The sequence below is a fragment of the Acomys minous genome (assembly GCF_964271855.1).
Source record: "Acomys minous genome assembly, chromosome: 3".
Taxonomy (NCBI): Eukaryota; Metazoa; Chordata; class Mammalia; order Rodentia; family Muridae; genus Acomys; species Acomys minous.
The window spans coordinates 5,793,774-5,813,153 of NC_140485.1; the positions used below are offsets into that span (position 1 = coordinate 5,793,774).

General features: G+C 47.7%; 1 protein-coding gene across 1 annotated transcript in view; it reads right to left on the bottom strand.

Annotated features, from left to right (window-relative positions):
- The window catches only part of BANF2 (BANF family member 2), a 42,027-nt gene extending 28,655 nt beyond the window's left edge, over nt 1–13,372 (bottom strand). Inside the window, exon 1 of the mRNA XM_084775900.1 lies at nt 13,206–13,372. The gene's annotated coding sequence lies outside the window, so the exon portion shown is untranslated. The remainder of the gene's footprint in view (nt 1–13,205) is intronic.
- Between the last annotated feature and the right edge of the window lie 6,008 nt (nt 13,373–19,380).

Below are 19,380 nucleotides of genomic sequence, written 5' to 3' on the forward strand. Positions count from 1 at the left end.
AGCATTATAGAGTTGTTTTGGGATAATTTATGATCCATTTTCAGTGAATGTTTGGTTTGTGTACTTATTTGACACACTTACATATGTGGGATCACACAGAAGTTTCCTCAGCAGGGAGGGGTCAGGCATGGAATGAGTGTAAGCCGTCCCTAGTGTGTACAAGGCCCTGGGGTTCACTACCCAACGGCAAAACAAACCAACCGAAAATAGAACTGCTCTCTTGTCTGCTGCAAGGCCGAGGGATCTGCGCAAATCCACACTTTAATTCACTGTTCCTGGTTTTAACTGCAACTTAACTCTACTTTTTGCTTCTTACTCTACAAATATCATAGAATCATTCGGTATTTAACTTTTTGTGTTTGTTTCATTTAGCATACTGTCATTGATGGACAGCTACACTATCATATATGGTAGATTTCCTTCCTTTTTAAGGCTGACTATATGGATACACAATAAATAGCACAACGGCCCACTGTTAAGATGTCCTCCACCCTGTGATGCTGCAACGCACTTGTCTCCTTTATTCGTGCTCGTAGTATTTGCATATGACCAATGCACACCTTCCTGTATGTTTATTTTAACTAATCTTTAAGTAACTTATGGTACCTAAGGGATATAAGCACCCTGTAGTGGGTGCCATGCAATATTATTTAAGGAACAACGGCTGTAAAAAATGTCCATACATGTTTAGTAGTATAGATGCAGTTTTTCTAAGGAATATGTCTTGATTTGAGGTTGATTGCACTGACATGGGGCTGAAGATACTTTGTTGTCCATTCCTGCATCACTGGACACTGGGTACTTCTTTGATATCGTGACTAATGATGCTGTGAGTGTCGGTGTACCAGAACAGGTGTAGTGAGAATTCTGGAATTTTGGGTTCTTTAAAAAACACAGAAATAGGAGCCAGGAACTGTGGCACACGCTTATAATCCTAACACTCAAGGAAGCAGAGGCAGGCAGATCTTTTTGAGTTCAAGGCTAGCCTAGTGCACAAAGAGAGTCCAGGACAGCCAAGGCTACACAGAGACACCCTGTCTTGAAAAATCAACCAACCAACCAAACCAAAGCAAACCAAACCAAACAAAAAAATCCACAGAAATAAGAATATGTTTTGTTTTCATCCCAGGTGTGGGGCTATGCGGCTGCTTTGCAACAGCTGGCTATGACTTGCCTCCTGCTTTAGCACAGGTGTGATTTTGCCAGCTGCAGATAGTTTCGGCGACTATGTGACGTTTGGAACTCCAGGGACTTTTCAGGGGCTATACATATGCTCAGGTCCTGAGAGGCATGGGGAGTTGGTGGTTGCTGGTCGCCATTTGTTGTCATGCACAAAGATAAAACCACAAGAAGAAATTAGATGTCCAGACAGCGGAGATCAAACCTGCTTCAAGGAGCTTGAAGCCCATAATCAGCAGGAAGTAGTCTAACAATAATATAACCCCCTTTCCGGTCTCTGACTATTCAGGGATCTCTTTCCTTTCCTCTCTATGCTTTGTTCTCTCAGAAGAAGCCACAAAGTAGCAAAAGACCAGCTACAGACAGATGTGTTTTAAAGCTCTTCACTTGTAGCTCTTTATGAGCTGATTGCTCCTTCCTCCACCTTTAGCGCCAGAGAGGAGGAAGCAGGGCCAGGTGGAGAGGAAGAACGGGGAACTGAGGAAGCAGGAAATAGGGGCAGGAGCTTGCCTTTTCCCTCTCTGGAACAAACCAGGAAGTGGCAAGCATGAAAGTCCTGGAGGGGTAAGTCTGGATGACTGGTGAATTTGAAACTCTGCATGAAGTTAACGATTGCCTCTTCGGGATTATAGGAAAATGACCAGAGCAGGGCTATTTTGGATGGTGGTGCAGCAGGAAGTGTCTAGGTGGAACGTCTGAGCAGTTGCCCTTGGCGTATTGAAGCAGACAACTCACTGTCCAGGATAGGACATAGGGAAAGTGCTTGCTTCAAGGGCGCAGAAGTAAGTGGAAGCCTGGTGTCAGTAAGAAGAGAGCTACGGGGTGGGGGGGGGGGGCTGGGGAAGTGGGAGGGTAGGGAGTGGGGGTGGGGTGAGGTACCACCCGAGGCCACAAGCAGCAGCAGTGAGTATATGAAGTTGTCCCTAACAGACTGGATGGGGCTAGACACCACAAGCCAGAGCAGTGACAGTGCCATAAGGGTCAGGTTGTCATGCAGTGGACTTCACTGGCATTCCCAATCTCCTCGCTGCCCCCAGAGAGCTAGCACCTGTTCCCTTCAGCCACATTACTTTAGGACCACCAAGGGGAACAGAGTTGTCTCCAAGAAGATCAAACCTCCCAGTGAACTCTCTAGAAGCGGACTGCATATTCACACGCAAGGACGCAGGAAACACAGGGACAGTGGTAAGTGCTGCCGGGGCTGTGCCCAGGTCTCCTGCCCAGCCAGAAACCCTCATCTGCAGTTACAGGTTCCAGCAAACCTCTCTGCTGTGGGAGGAGCGTTGCCTAGGAGACGAAGCCACCATAGCTGGAGACACCTGAAAGGTTTAGAGGCGCAGGCCCCTGCCTTCATGGCCTTTAAATACAGAAGTGCAGCGGCCCAGTCGCTCCTTGTCAGGACTGTGCTCTAGAGCGCACCAGGTGTGCACTCCAGGTGGCCAGGTGTGAGCTGAGCACACTTGGCGTTAGATTACCTAGTTCCTCTCCTGTCCCTTCCCTGCCCTCATTGAGCCCATGAGTGAAATCCTGACCCCTGGCTCTGTTTCTAGGAAAGGTCACCCAAGATGTAATTGTTTCAAGGTCTAGGCTGTGTTTCCCTGTTCCCCCACAGGGTAGAGATGTCTGAGAAAAAGACACAGATGGTTTGTTTGTTTTTAACACGTGAGTGTTGTGAGAGTAAATCTGGGCTTCCACTGGGTCCCTGGGGCAAAAGGAATATTCATGAGCTGTTGACACTTTTGCTCTCCCGCCCCCCCTCCCCCTCTGAGCCCCACACCGCCAGGAGGTTGTTTGTGACTCTACAATGCCAGGGTTGATAGGACTTAGCAAATAAAAGTACAATCTTGGCCAGGTATGGTGGCATGCACCTTTGATCCCAGCACTCGGGAGGTAGAGTCAGGTGGATCTCTGTGAGTTCCAGGCCAACCAGGGCACAGAGAAACCTTGTCTCAAACAAAAACAAACAAACAAACAAACAAAACCAAAGATACAGTCTGCTCATACAATCTGCATGGGAGCCTGAGGCACATGGATCAAAAGTTTAAGGCCAGCTGGTATTACATGGTAAGACCTTATGCTTAACAACAACAACAACAACAACAACAAAATCAGATACACAGTGCACGCTTACAAGAGTGAGGACCCAAAGAACTTCTATTAAAATCATTATGGGTTATTTATTTAAACAGGTCTCTTTAAATTTTGTACAAGGTTTTGTGTGTGCGTGTGTGTGTTCATGTCTCTGTATATACGTACACATTAATTCAGGTGGGTGGCCATGGAGGCCAGAAGACAGTGATAATTCCCTGAAGCTGGGGTCCAGGCAGCTCTCACCTGCCCCAAGTGAGTGCTAGGAACCAAACTCAGGGTGCTCTGCAAAGGCAGCAAGTGCTCTTAATTGCCAAGTCATTCCTCCAGCCCCTTTATTGGGCATCTCATGCTTTTTAAATATACTTTTAAATTAAAATATAGTTCTATCCCTCCAAACCATCCATGCCCCCTCATTCCTACCCCTACTTTGGTCACAATCTACTTGCTGGCCTCTTTTTTTTTTCCTTTGTTATTGTAGTTGTGTTGTTCTTGCAACTTTCTCACACGTGGACTCTCAGAAGCCCCACAGCTGCCTCTACTTCTGACCCCAAACAACAGTGTCAGAAACATCCCACTGGGACTTTGCTCCTGGTTTGACTCTCAGTCTTCCTCCAACCCTCTTCTTCCTCTCCACAGACCAAGGAAGCTTGAAGTCTAAATCCAGGGGATCTGGATGAGAGGACGCAGCTCAAGAGACTATGCAGGCAAGATGAAGTGTCTCTCAGGAGTCGCCGCCTGGGAGGCAAACACTAGTTTGGCTGTCAGCAAGTCCTTGCTCATCTGGAAAGGCAACCTGGTGCCAGCTGGGCTCACTCCGGGAATAGAAATGGAGTAAAGACTGTGGGCAAGTAAGAGATGCGAAACCAAGCCGCACTGGCAAGTTCTGGGACGTACATGGATGAAGCAATGGATGCATGGCTGCTTCTTCACGGCCTCTGCTGTGCTTTGCTTCAGACTTAACTAATGGATTGATTTAGGGAAACTGAGGCCCAGAGGATACTGCTCAGGGCTAAGTGGGGTTCCAGAGCCAGGTCTTTCCTCTGAGTCAACGGACTCAGAACCAGGGCAGCCTTAGCAGAAGAAGTCAGGAAGTGACTCTAGCTCTTGAGTTATTTTCTCAAGGGCCCAGAAGCCTAAGAAAACAGCTAATGCATCCGCAGGTTAGATATAAAGACCGATCTCTTCCTGGGTCACCAAAACCGAAAACCAACACCCCCTGAAACAAATGTCAGCCAGGTGGCAAATGCAAAAGCCAGAAGGAACTGGCAAGAGAAGAAAATAAACCTGGGAGGAAAACCAGTGTGGGGGTAATGGTAACTGGGGACTGGAACTGCATCAGAGAGAGAGGTCACAAAAGTAGTATGAACTGTGGTTAAGCAAGGTCTCACGCTCATCTAAAGGTCATCCTCTCTCTGGAAAGTTGGCCTTACTTTGGGAAGGTTTGACCAGATTTGAGGATTTTTGCCAAGAAGTCCAAAATTTAAAATTTATATTTTTATGCATACATTTCCATCTCTTTGTTTGTTTGAGACAAAATCTTGTTACATAACCGAGGCTGGCCTGGTACTCGCTATGTAGCCCAGGCTGGCATCAAACTCCCTTAGGCCCCCGTGCCTTAGCCTTCTAAGTAGTAGAATTACAAGGTACCACCATGGCTGTCTCCAAGTTTTGGAGGGTAGAAGGTATTTATTTTGCTTTGCTTTGAGACACAGTCTCATGTAGCCCAGGCTGGCCTATGTAGCTGAGGATGTACTTGAGTTTTTGGTCTTCTGCCTCTTTCTCCAAATTGCTAGAATTAAAGTATATGTTATCACACAGAATCGGAACAGTTTTGTTGTTGTTGTTTGTTTGTTTGTTGTTTTGGCTTTTTGAGACAAGCTCTTGTTATGTAGCTACAACTTAGCTGTAGCTGGCCTCAGACTGACAATGATCCTCTACTTCGGTTGCCTGAGGGCTGGAATGTGCCACCATGCCTGCCTCAAGTTGCCAAATTTTAAATGTTGAACAGTAACTCACATATTTGTAACACAAACTCAAGAAAACAAATTTATGGCACCAGTTTTCCTCTGTTACTGCCGACTTTGCCTTGGACTTGATTTGTAGACCAAGCTGGCCTCGAACTCACAGAGATCTGTCTGCCTCTGCCTCTGCCTCTGCCTCTGCCTCTGCTTCTGCCTGCCAAATGCTGGGATTAAAGGTGTGCACCACCAAGCCCAGTGCAAGTCCTATCTCTTAGGAAACCTTCACTTTGGATTGGTGGTTTCCTCTTAAACTTTGAGCAAAGTTACTTTGGGATAATTTTGCTCTTCCCCTTGAAGCTGTCTACAAACAGGTGGCCTCCATTCTTCACCTCTACCTCCCCGTTCCCCTCAGTGAAAGGCTCATCTGAGTGGTCATGCCCTGAAGACTGCTGGGTTTCCAGACCTGCAAGCCCGGCTTAATGCGCCATGTTCAGACTCCAGCTCTCTCACAGTCCCGTGAGCTCTGCTGTTGTTGGATGTTTTTCCAAGTCCCCAGTGGGGGAAGGGTGCACACCTTACCCCACTCAGGTCTGGTTCTCCTTTGCTTGGACTTTGGGTAGAGTCACCTGGGAGTGACTGGGGACACACATATGGAACCTGTGCTTCTGTACAGGGAAGGACTGAGAGAGCCCTGTGTGTGTGCCCTTAGGCATCTCATTTGCACAATGGATGCTGCTTTACTTCACTTGGAGCAGCAAAGCAAGACAGGGAGCCACACCAAGACACATGTGGACATGTGACAAGCAGCCGGTTTGCTACTCACTGGCTGGGCACCTTGAATGTCTCACTCTCTCTCTCTCACACACACACACACACACACACACACACCTGCAACCTCCATTCTGACCACTACTTGAAGCTTTTACTCTAGAAGTGACAAAACCATTGCTGTTTCAGAGTCGGCTTTACACCCGCCTCAGAACACGTTCTAGCCAGCTTGCTAGGAGAGGGAGCAGGGCTGAAGACTTTCAGAACATTCTTAAGGTCCCTATATGTGATCAGGAGAAGCCACAGCTTCATTCCTGTGTGTTCAGAAAACTACCTGTGACTTGAGCCAACCAAACAATGGCTCTTTTTCTCTTCCCTGTGTGGTCCATGGTCAAGCTCATCCCTGATCACTGAACAGCCATTCGAAGGGGCCAGGCGCAGGAGGGTCTCAAAGCACCATTACCAAAGCTGCCCATACCCGCACACCACACACGGACGCCCCGGCCCTCTAGTAGAAAACAGGAAGTACTGTGCTCTGGAAGCGTTAACTGCCCTGGCCCTCCTGCCTGGCATACTATGTGGCTCGTGGCCCTGACTTCTGCAGTCTTGGCTAAGCACAAGCATGTTTAGCTTCACAGTGATGTCATCTTGATGGTTGGGTGGTTGTGTTTTCATAAGACCAGACCATGGAGCCTTCTGCACTTTTCACCTACTTCCTCTGGCATGCAGCAGTAGGGCCAGGCTGAGGTTCTCTGAGCGCCCACTGCCCCCACAGGGTCCACCTTGGAGCTTGTGAGCAGTTACCCAAGGTGTGTGGGAGAGAACAGCAGGTACCCTCCAGACAGAGACACCTGGGGAAGGGTGGGGTGGGTGGGGGAGTTTCCTGATAGCGCAAGGGGGCATTTCTACGCAGTATGAGGTGTGCCCTTTCACAGCATGAAGGAGCAAGCCTAGATACAGCTGGTCATGTGACTTGACCGAGTCACTTGCCCACTTTTTCTTGGCCTTGGTTTCTTCAAAGGTGGATAAGACGCATAGCGACTCTAACATATTCCAAGTTCCATCCGTGGTCTTGGCTTACAACCTCTTTAAAGTGGGTCCGTAAAAAAGCATCATGTCCCTACCCTTAGCTGCTCCTAAAGACACTCTCCAGCCACCTCCCCTGGGAGCAGGGTGTAAGCCTTCCTCATCCCATTGTCCTCTGCCCATCCCTGGAGGAAAGAATGCTGCTGGGAGAAGCCTTGGGAGATCTGGACAGAGCCTTTACTGGGTTCCTTGCCCTGGCCATTAGTGCTGAGGCTGACCCTCTTTTTCCAGTGACCTCTGCACACAGGTTGTGCAGGCTTCAATTGTGCCTAAGCAGCAACGTCCCCAGAAAAACACACAATACTCGGAAATATATGGATAGGCCTTAGGGAGAATCCAGACAGTTTAGCAATGGGAGGGCAGAGCCTCAGAGACGGACAGTGGCTCAGCATCCTTTGCCTGTTGCAGCAGCTTTTCCTCTGTGTCCCTAGTAATATTCTGCACAAGAAGCAGGGAACTTGTTTTCTTGAGTTTCGAGGGCCTCTTGGGGCTGAGCCTTTAACAGGGATTGGCACTTCTCTAGGTAGGTAAGCCATGTCAGCAGTGCTTTGGATTAGACCCCCCCACACCCCTACCCCCCTTCCCCATCCTGTGGCTATCCTGTTCTTCAGTATTGGTGGCTATTGTTAGAAACTCTCCCATCTTTTTGGGTTGCAGATGTCTTTCTTTGCTGGTTGTAGTGTTAGAGCAGAGGAAAACCAAGCATTGCTAAGACAGAACAGTTCAGTGAATATTTTCTCAACTGCCCTGGTTTTTTCCCTCAACTCCTGAGGATCCAGGCTATTTCCTGCTTATCTAAGGCTCCTGTAGAACAAAAGAACTAGTCACATCCATTGCCACCTAAACTTCCTAGACAGCCTTCTAAGGAACACCAATTAGCATCCCTTGAACCAATATGCTGTAGGTAAAGCAGACTTTGGCTAATTTTTAGGTTTCTTCTCATCCTAGACTTTAATGACCTATCTGAGACTGTCCTACAGTTTTGGAGGTCTGGTTCACTGTGGGCTCTTTGGAACTTACAAGGACCCTGCCTGCCTTCTGATCTGTATCTAGATCTGTCTGTCTGTCTGTCTCTGTCTTTCTCTGTCTGTCTGTCTGTCTGTCTGTCTGTCTGTCTCTCTCTCTCTCTCTCTCTCTCTCTCTCTCTGTGTGTGTATTACAAACAGGCTCTGAATTTGTTATTTTTCTGCCTCAGCCTCCCAAGCACCTGGAGTTGCAGGACTGTATCACAGAATCCAGAACATTCTATTCTTTTAAACTACATGTGATCCTTGACTCAGGATGTGTTTACATCCTGACATGCACAGTGTACATTGAAATTGCATTTAAGAACCTGACCTACTGCACATTGTGTCTTAGTCCACCTTAACCATGTTCAAATACATTAAAAAACAGTTGAGCCGAACTAAAAGAAAAATTTCAATAAGATGTGGACTATCTCGGGTATACTATTGAATGCAGAATCCCGTACAAGCTCTGGTTTAGTCTCATAACTACATGTGAACAGATGTCTGACTGACAGCTGAAGTTCACGACCCTTGCCTAGCATCCCGAGAAATGACTGACTCTCATGTCATCAGCCTGGGAAAAGATCATAATTCAAAAAATCCAGATGTAGTTTCTACTGAACGTGTGTTGCTTTCCCACCACCATCAAGATTTAAATATGATGACTGGGCAGATGGCTCAGCAGTGAAAAGCACTGGTTGCTCTTGCTGAGGAGCCAGGTTTGATTCCCAGCTCCCACACAGTGCCTCACAGCCAGCTGTGACGCTAGTTCCAGTGGGTCTGGCACCCTCTTCTGCTCTCTGTGGGCACTAGGCTTGCATGGGGCACACATATGTGTGCAGGCGGGAAAAATACTTATACGATTCTTAAGCGTTTTAAAGAGATTGAGATATCACACAGCAAGCCATTGTACGTCTGAGACCATGTGCATCTGACTTTGGTTTCTAGTCCCATAACTGTGAACGCTCACCCACCAATTTCACAAGGCAGGCATGTCGAGAACCAAATGTTAAAGAAAAGAAGAAATGCGTGGTAGTGTTTGGGACATAGGATTATGGTTTTTTTTTTCAACATTGTCTGAGAAGATGTGAACACAGACGCATTTACCTCAGATAGGGTGCCAACGACAGAGCAAAGAAACCCACTTCAAAGACCAGTTTGGTGACCCAATGAGTTTAACTGATTACTTGCAAGGACATGGACAGCTAACAGGATGTTACGCCACTGAACTCTACCAGCCCCACAGCAAGCATGGCTCCTTCGGCATCGTCTGGGAGGGCAGGGAAAGGCTCCTCCCAGAGTCTCATGTGCAGCCTCCCCATGAGCTGCTTATTCTGCTTCTGAACTCCCTTTCCTGAGCCTCATCATCTTCTCCAAGAAGAAATGTTAGTGGGTCTGAACTTGTGAGGGACCCATGAGGGTCGTCAGGGCTGCTGACTTCAAAACATCAGCAGCCACATAGTGCCTGGAGGACAGAATTCCACAAAAGGAAGTCACTCCATGCTGTTTCTGGGCACCTGTGCTGGCGAGGAAAACTGGGCAAGCACATGGGACTTAGCAGAGGAGAGGAATGCTTACCTCAAAGGAAGGATGCCCATTGGTGGGCCTGGGGACAAATCTCAGTATAAGGCCAGCCCTAGTGGGTTGTGATATCCAAGCACCCACTGACCTGCAGTCATGGCCTATCTTGGGGCTAACTAAGAATAAAGTCTTAGGCCTCACCCTTGCAGATCTGGAGTTAAGGAGCCTCCAAATGTTGGAGGACAGTGGGGACTCTGCCTATCTGTAGCACCCATGGTTGTCTGCAAAGGTGGTTTATCTGGGCTTGCTCCATGGCTTGGCTTGATCAATGTATGTGATGCAAATGACGGGCACCTTGTGCTTCCTCTCTCAGAAGCTAATTGTCACGTAAAATGTGAGCTCACAGGAGACAACCATGCTGGAAGGGAACCCCAGCTACCTGGAGAGACTGAGTGCTGCAGGCTTGTGAGCAAGGCCTTCATGGGCCCAGCCTTTGCTCATAACTGAATGAGTGGCCCTCACGGATGTCGCACCAAACAGAGTGCCCAGTTTCTGAGCCACAGAACCAGGAGAAGTGAGTAACCTCAGCTGCACCGAGCTATCTGCTGGGGTTACCTGGCGAGGGCACCAAAGCCCTGGTCATCTCTCATCACTGCAGTGTGGCTGCCTGCAGTGTGCCCCGCTGGCTTAGATAAGATTCTGGCTGAGCACTTGTCCTGTCAGGCACTGTCCCAGGCATGAGGTGGCGGGTGAGAAGACAGCACCCACACTCTGGGGGAACTGAAACTCTCAGGAGATGCCAATATATGAGACAAAACAGAAATAATGGTTTCAGAAAAAAACGAGAATGGGGACAGTTGGATAAAACTAAGACCTTCCGGCTGAGGAGAAAGCCCATCTGAAGCCCTCATAGTGAACTGTGACAAGGAAAAGAGAAAGATCATGAAATGATCTGGAGAACAGTACCAGCAAGGTAAACAACATATGTCAAGCCGAAGTGTAGACAGACTGGGAGCGAGACTGAGAGAGAGAGAGAGAGAGAGAGAGAGAGAGAGAGAGAGAGAGAGAGAGAGAGCTGGAGAGGAAGAGGCTGAGGCAGAGATGACATCACAGAAGTGGGCAGCAGTTAGAGCTACCCTGTCCAGCTCATTGTAGCCAAGAATGGCCCTGTGATCTAATACAGAGTTTTTGTTTTGTTTGTTTGGTTGGTTTTTTCAAGACAGGGTCTCTCTGTGTAGCCTTGGCTGTCCTAGACTCACTTTGTAGACCAGGCTGGCCTAGAACTCACAGCCATCCGCCTGCCTCTGCCTCCTGAGTGCTGGGATTAAAGGTGTGCGCCACCACGCCCAGCTTAAATGTAAGTTTTAAATGCAGTTCTTTAGCCCCACTAGCCACATTTTGAAGGCTCTGTGGCCTCAAAGGGGCTAGCAACTGCCCTATTAATTGGCACATGTAGAGAACAGACCCATGATAGAAGAATGTTCTATTGATATTGGACAGATATAAACTCAGAGTTGGGTTCAAAAGGTCAGATCATGTCCTATGGGGCTTGGCTCTCCATTAATTTCCTAGAGATTCTGTTTCTCTAAGCCCACCAACAGTCAAATCCACCAGCAGTGGCTCTGTGTGTCACACATGGACACACTGAAAAGGCTGGAGCCTTCCTCTTTATCAGTGGCACCAGAGGTCTATTCATTGGCTCCTCCGTAGCCTCATTTCAGCTACCAATTTGGGGCTCCCTGGTGTGAAAAAAAAGCACAGGGCATGGCTACTATTTCGGGGTGGACACAGAAGGGAAATTGCCACAATTAGACAGGGCTCATTTCCATTAGCATATTCTTCCTCAGCACAGAACATCTGTTGGGGTGGAAATACTTGCTCTGCCTTGTCCCATCAGAAGGAAACATCCAGGCACCAAAACAGGCAGTCTGTGGCAAACCTGACACCATCTGGGACAAAGCCTTCGCGGGCCTCAAAATCAGGCGGGACAGTGGAAACTTGTCCAAGGGGAAGATTAAGAAAAATTGTCATGGCGCTGTACAGCTGATCCCGGGCCCAGGGAGGGAAGGGCAAGGGCTCACTACATAGCCTGGGCTGCATAGGATCCTGATTCAAAAAAAAAACAAAAAGGAGAAGGAGGAGGAGGAGGAAAAGGAGGAGGAAAGAAAGAAAGGAAGGAAGAAAGAAGAAAAGAAAGAAAGAGAGAAAGACAAGACCAGACATGATTAGGAAATGCTATTTGTGCTGGACAGGAAAGTAGCTGCAAATGGAGATGTGGGGTCTCCTTGCTAAGACACGCATTGCCACGGGATGCTTGTGACATGTCCTCAAGTACCTTACCTTGGAGCCAGCTGCATAATCATCCCAAGCTGAGAAACGGGGATGGTGGCGCTCTTGGTCGGTCCCAAAGCTAGCCTTAGCCACAACCTTTTGTGGTTTTTGAACAGAGGTCTTGTGTAGCCCAGGCTGGCCTAGAACTCTACTGTAGGTGAGGATGGCTCTGACCTCCTGACCCTCCTGCCTCTACCATTTGAATGCTGGACATAGGAGCAGGTGCCACTGTGCTTGGCACCAAAATCTATCTAACTGATGGTTCTGGAAGTCAAATGGCAGAGCTTGGGTGTTGAGTAATTTCCTCACTCCTCTGCTCAGTGTGTCTTAACCCTGTCTTGGTCCCATGGCTTTGGATAACCTGGGTAGCCAGCTCATGCTGTGGTTACCACATGGGGCCCGTCAGGTAGATGTCATTGATCTCCAGGGCTCCTTCTGGCTCTGCCAAACTAACGCAGACTCCACCATAGATATGGAAGGCTGGCTTGTGTGGGCTCACACAAGTTAAGCAAGCTATGTGATTCAGAATTCTGCCATGTGGGATCTGAAAAGACCTTTAAGATCTTTTGGTCTAATGGCCCACTGATGTTGAGACGCTCGGTCCCCAGCCATGCTGCCAGAGGGCCAGGCTGGGCTATGCATTCTCACTTGCACTTCCAGAGAATTCTTGTTGGGGACAGTTAGTACAGAACGCATGTACATTTCAGGTTGCTCCCCCTCGTTTAAGTGCATGGCCAGCACAGAACACAGTCCTCGGTTCATCTGTGAGGACTGTGAGGATAACCTATTTCTCAGATCAGTACCAGGAATGAAAAGCAATAATGGAAGCTAATGCTCTGCAACGCACTGGGCACCTTGCATGCTCCCTCCTTCCTCTCCACCCATCACCCCAAAGCTACCTACAGGGAGGAGTGTGTTCAGCCAATTGCTGCTTATGACCTAGGTGAGGGCTGGGGAATAGACTTCAGACGACTTGGCATCCACAAACGTAGCCTTGGGTGACCTTTACCTAGGGAGCAGGTGCCGGTTCGAGCCCCACCTCCTCCAGGTGGTTAGCCTGCAGGAAAAAGCTCAGAAGGAGGCAGGTATGCCACAGCTGTGTCAACATTCCCAAGAAGGGGTTGGGCTCGTTCCTGCATATTCCTGGCTACCATTTGACCCGGTCTGACTTAGTGTGACAAGGGGAGCTCCAAGGCATTAAGCTTGCAGCTGTTGGCTGTGTTTTGGTCCTAAAGGCTGGGGACAAGGTATCAGTACTCACCAGGTGCACCTGGTCAGGCAGTAGCAGGCAGCAGGTGGCTTGCTGCTGTGAATTTGTAACTGCCGGTGAGCTCAACTTGGACGGCGATCAAGTGTCCTAGGCCCTTGGGATAAATCAGTCCCCAAATGCTGGATGGGTCACATTGTGATGTCACAGTACTGAGAGAGCCCTGCTGTGGGGGCTTGGTGTCAGGGGGACAGGGTGGTTCAGGAGGGGCTGGGAAGTAATGACATCTGTCTGCCCTGTAGAATGTCAACCTGTGTGACCAGGTATGGTGCCCCTTCTGCCACTTGCTGCTCCAATCCCTGCCCACATTTATCCTGGGCCAGCTCAACTAAACCAACCCTATCTTGGGTTAAGGTTGCCCCCACCAACTAACTGATTCGTACCCCCAACTTGTCACATTCTGTGATTCACTTAAAATGCTAGGGTAGGGCTCAGCCGTTAAAGGCTAGGCTCATAACCAAAATAAAATGCTAGGGTAGCCTTTTAAAAAAAAAAAACAACCCATTACCGGGCTCCCCCACCCCCACCCCAATATTCCACACTTTCCCCTTTCCTGTCCACCTGGTGTGGCCTCAGAACAAGCAAACTAATTTAAATATTAGCTTAGGAAGCAGAGACGCAAAGCAACCCACACCCATAAAATCCAGCACAGATCTCCTTCAGGTTATCCTCTGCTGTGGTACCTGGCTTTGCTCCATGGTTGGTAATCAAGAATTAGAAATACTTAGCTGCACATGGTGGCACACGCCTTTAATCCCAGCACTCAGGAGGCAGGGGGATCTTAGTGAGTTTGAGGCCAGCCTGGTCTACAAAGAGAGTTCCAGGACAGCCAGATCTATACACGGAGAAACCCAGCCTTGAAAAACAAACAAACAAACAAAAACAAAAAACCAAACAACAACAAAAAGAATTATAATTAACGGTACTAAGCAGCAGTAAAACAAACCATTTTCTGAGATCTCAGCTCTTCTTTTTTATTTTTATTATTTTATTTTATTTTTAACCCTCTTTTCAGCTGTTGCTTGGGGAATCTATCACGGAGAGCAGAGCACTCTAAATGGATCCACTAACTGACATGGGACAAGTGCTTGCTGCCAAGTTCAACAAACTGAGTTTGATTCCCAGAACCCACATGACAGGAGAACACCAGTTCCTGCAACTTGTCCTTTGACTTGGACGTGTGCTCTACCCTCACAGATACGGGTGTGGTGGCGCGTGCCTATAATCCCAGCACTTGGGAGGCAGAGGTAGGTGGATCTCTGAATTTGAGGCCAGCCTGGTCTACAGAGTTAGTTCCAGGATAGCCAAGGCTACATAGAGGAAACCCTGTCTTTAAAAACCAAAAAATAAAGTAAAATAAAAGTAAATAAATAAATACAAAAACAAAACAAAAAACAACAAATATGTGGTGTGCGCTTGTGCGTGTGTTTATTTGTGTGTGTGCGCGCACGTCCGCGTGTGCACGTGCATGCATGCTTCATTTTGGAAACTATTGAGTTATCAATTTTAGAATCTGAACAGTGTATCTCAAGTGCAGATTCCACTGTATCTTGAATCCGTAGGTTTGGGGTGGAACCCACAAGTGAACATTTTTAGCAAGTGGGCAGACGAAGCCAGCACTGCGGGTCTAGGAACTACAATGCCCTTTGAAAGCAAGTGAGGGGTGCTGGCCTCCTGGGTTTGATCTTAAAATAGTCCAGCTGACTGATGGTGGTATTTTGAGGTTTCTGGAGAACAAACAGGAGCTGTGCCTTTGACGACGGCAAAGCTAGCAGAGCCTGTACTTTGTTGAGGATCTGTTCATTGGCCAGCCTGAGCCCATGATGGAGGCTCCCCACACTCACTGGTATTATCTTGGGTCCTGCCCACAGCCTCTTGCTGTTCTACCTCAGCAAGAAGGCAGCCTGACTTTCAGCTGCCATGCCTGTATCTCTGCCCTGGAGCTTCCTACAGCATCTGTAGCCCACGCTGCCTGCAGCAGGTTGTGACCACTGTCACAGATGGTCATCCCAGCCGAATACCCTCAGCCAGTGATGAGCACTTAATGGGAGTGGCAGAGGACCACATAGGACTGAACTTGGGCTGCCCACAGCAGGAATGGCCTCATAGCTCATCTCTTACTGCCTGCCTCCTTTATGTCAGATCTGCCAGTTCTGCCCAGGAGCCCCCTAGGAATAAACCCCAGACTGAAGATCCCTGTGTCCCCATCTCAGGGGAAATTATCCTGAGACATGAAAAAGAAATGCTGTGTGTCCTTGAGGGGGTCACATTTACTTTATTGTTTTTTGAGAAGGTCTCAAGTAATCTACTCTGGCCTTGAACTTACTATGTAGCAGAGGATGGTCTTGAACTCCTCATCCTCCTGCCTCTGCCTCCTGGGAGTGTTTGGGATTGGTTACAGGTATGTATCATCACCCCTGACTCAGACCCTACATTGTCCTGGCTTCTTTAAGCGCCAAGGAATGAAACCCAGCTTTTTCCGCATGCTCGACAGATGCTGTCCTGAGCTATAACCCAAGCGCCCCTCCCCCAAAGACAGCCCCCAACTGTCTTAGAATAATGTGGAAGGTCTGGGAACAGCAGGCAAGAGTGAGGTCGCCCGGCAGATGGAGGCGCTCTGCTGGCTGCCCTTTGGAGTTCAGCCATGGTTACCTTGAGGAAACACGCCAGTGGGTATGCTCTGGATGAGGCCTTGAAACCTGGTCCAAAGGCGTTTTCTCCCACGAAGGAGGCTTCTCAAGCTGCCCACGGGAGTTGATGGGATCCTCACACTTCCCCTGTGTTCACCTTCCCTTCTTGAAACAAGAGTGTAGAGGTGAGCCTCCTGCTGAAGTGTTTGGGGAGCCGTTGAGAAGGGCCTGTGCAGTAGACAGAAGTACTATGCTCTCCTGGGCACCCTGCACAATGCTGTGAGTTCCTCCAGCCTTTCCCGGCATCAAAAGAACGTCTCAATCCATCTCCCACACTGCCTTTGTAGTGGACTTCAGTGCCCACCTCAGCTCCTCTCCGCGGCGTCCTCTCTCGTTATCAGCATCCTCTCTGGAGCCCACTGGATCCAAACGCAACCCCACAGAAATGTGTATGGCAAGAAAATACACCTCAAACGCCACTTCCTCCAACCAGACACTTCCTGTGGGCGAATTCTGGAAGAGCTACTGTTGGTCAGTTTTGGTGGGTCATCCTTAAGGGACAAAGCCCTCCGGTTTTCCTCTTTTCCCTATTTTTACTTGGCTCAAGACAGTGTGACATCTACTACGGCACCAGAACACTATGCCAGGAGCATTGCCAACCCTTCATGCATAGCCAGGAATCTAATGGAAATTGGCAGTGTATGGGGTCATATGCCTGTAAACACAGGAAACTGAGGCAGGAGCATAGCGGCTTCAAGGACAGTCTGGACAACACAATGAGACCCTGTCTTAAAAGAGAGGGGGAGGAAGAGAGAGAAAAAAGAAAAGATGAAACATGAGTTTTTCTTTTTTCTTTTGTGGTATGACGACGCACTCCAAGACTTTATGTGTGTTAAGTAAACAGTCTATCCAACACTACATTCTAGCCAATGAAAATGCTTACAACCAGATCATCTCATGTCTATGATTAATTTGGAGAAAATAACCCAAAATATGAGAACCATACATATATTACATATTTGAATGTATAAATCTAAAACATAGAGAGAAGTTTATGACTAAAATGTTAATATTGGTGCTGTTTAGAATTATGAGATGCTGGAAATTACTTAAATGTGTAATAGAAGGCTAATTAAGTAAATTGCAAATAATTCTCTTCTTAGACTACTAAGAGTCATTAATATAGTTATTATGAAGACTGTAACAGATGAACACTAAGTATGAACTTAAACAGCCAAGCATACAAACAACCTCAATTATGAAAACATTCGCCTTTTAAAAAATGATCACCATCCTTAGGGAAATGCATATTAAAGCCAGCATATCCTCGCCAAAATGGCTAACATCAAGAGAGTAGCCATACCAAGTGCTGACAGGGATGCTGGTCAACCACAGCTGTCATTCTGTGAAGAAGAGTAAAACCACTTTGGAAATTGGTGGCCTCCTGTAAGTTTAAATGGACATACCTGTTCTAGGGGCAGCATTGCTCCTGGGCCCTTCCTGAGGATCAAGGCAGTACATCCACAAGAAAGTCTGGCACAGAGTGACCAGAGCATCCTGGGCACTCTAGCCCAACCCAGAAGTTATCTAGATGTCCAGTGATAAACCAACTCCGGTGGACTTTTCTACTGGAACATAAGTCGGCAGTAAGCCTGAAGAAATTATTGACACCTGCAGGATCATGTGATAAACCTCAAAACCATCAAGCTGAGCAGTAGAGGCGGAGAGAAAGAGCACACACATGGCTCCATGAACACGAACTTCCAGGACGAGCAAAACTGGCCTGAGGCTACGGAAGTGAGCTCAGTGGTCACCTGAAATAGGGGTCTGGGGAAGGTAGGATGAGGGGCGCAAGCCGGGCTTGTGGGGCACAGGAGTATTTGAGATCTTTATCTGGTGATAACTGAAGTATACATCCCCAAATTCATAGGTTTGTGCTTTTTGGGGGGTGGGGCGGGTGGGGGGAGCACTGGGATGACAGACCACCACTCTACCAACTAAGCTAAATCCACAACCCTGATTTGTACTTTGGAAACGCATGAAGTTTGGGCTGGTGAGATGGTAAAGCAGCAAGAAGCAAGCACTTGCCTCCGAACCTGGTGACCTCAGTGTTGTCCCTAGGACCCAGGTGGCAGAAGACAAGAACCAACTGCCCTAGGTTGTTCTCCAATCTCCACTTGTACACTGTGGTGTGTATGTGTGTGTGCGCGCGCACACATGCACACATACACAACAAAACTTTAAAGAAACTAAAAAAAAAATACACATGAATTTTAAAACATATAATTTATGCCCCAAGAAGGTAAACACATATGAATAACATGTGTGTTTATGACATATGCAATGATGTGCAATGCATAAATGTATATATGTTGCCTAGAGAACAATAGAAAGAAATATACACCAAATATAATAGGGATTGTGTTTCACAGGTAATACTTTAGATGAATATTTTTCTTCTTTTTTAAATTTACCAAGATTTTTTTGTGTGATTCTCTTTTTCCTATAGTACGAGGGAGCACACTCCCAGTTCTAAACTGCAAGTTGATGGTGGCAAGCCCTTATAATGGTCTGTAATATACTAGATTTTTAATGTGATGAAACCCTGTAAATGCTTTTATGTGTGTATCTATCCCTGTGAGTCTTAATGCAGCTCTAATCTCCAATCCTTTAGCAAACTAGACACATTATCCTCGATAAAAACACTTACGTTTATTCATACCATCTAACATCTTTCTATGCGTTGTTTCTTTTATTTCTTCAGACAGAATCTTATGTGGCTCACACTGGCCTCTAACTCTATGTAACAGAGGCTGGCTTTGAACTCCTGACCCTTCTGCCCGTACCTCCCAAGTGTTGGGATTACAAATGTATACCGTCACACCCAGCTCCGCTGCCTCTTTTTAGCTACAACATTTCATGTGCTCACCAAGGGCTAGGATTTTCTCTGTCTTCATCATCGAATAGCCTAACCTACTGTTTTAGGGTTTCTATTACTGCAACAAAACACCATGGCCAAAAAGCAGGCTGAGGAGGAGAGGGTTTATTTGGCTTACGTTTCCCGGTCATAATCCATCATTGGAGGAAGTCAGGACAGGAACTCAAGCAAGGCTGGGACCTGGAGGAAGGGGCTAATACAGAGGCCATGGAGGGGTGCTGCTTACGGGCTTGCTTCCCATGGCTTGCTCAACCTACCTTCTTATAGAACCCAGGACCATCAGGCCAGGGATGACACTACCGGAAATAGGTTTCCTCCTCCTCCCGCCTCGCCCCACCCTCCCACCCCCCTGCCTGCATTGATCACTAATTGAGCAAATGTCTTACAGCTGGATCTCACGGAGACATTTCTTCAACCAGGCTCTTTCCTCTCTGATGACTCTAACGTGTGTCAAGTTGACACACAGAACCAGCCAGAGCACCTATCTTCCTACTAGGCTGGGAATATAGTCATCCTGCTGAGTTACAACCCCAGCCCGAGTGATAAATCTTTGTTCTTTATACTCTCACCAGCCCTTAGCATAGGAAAAACAACCCCACAT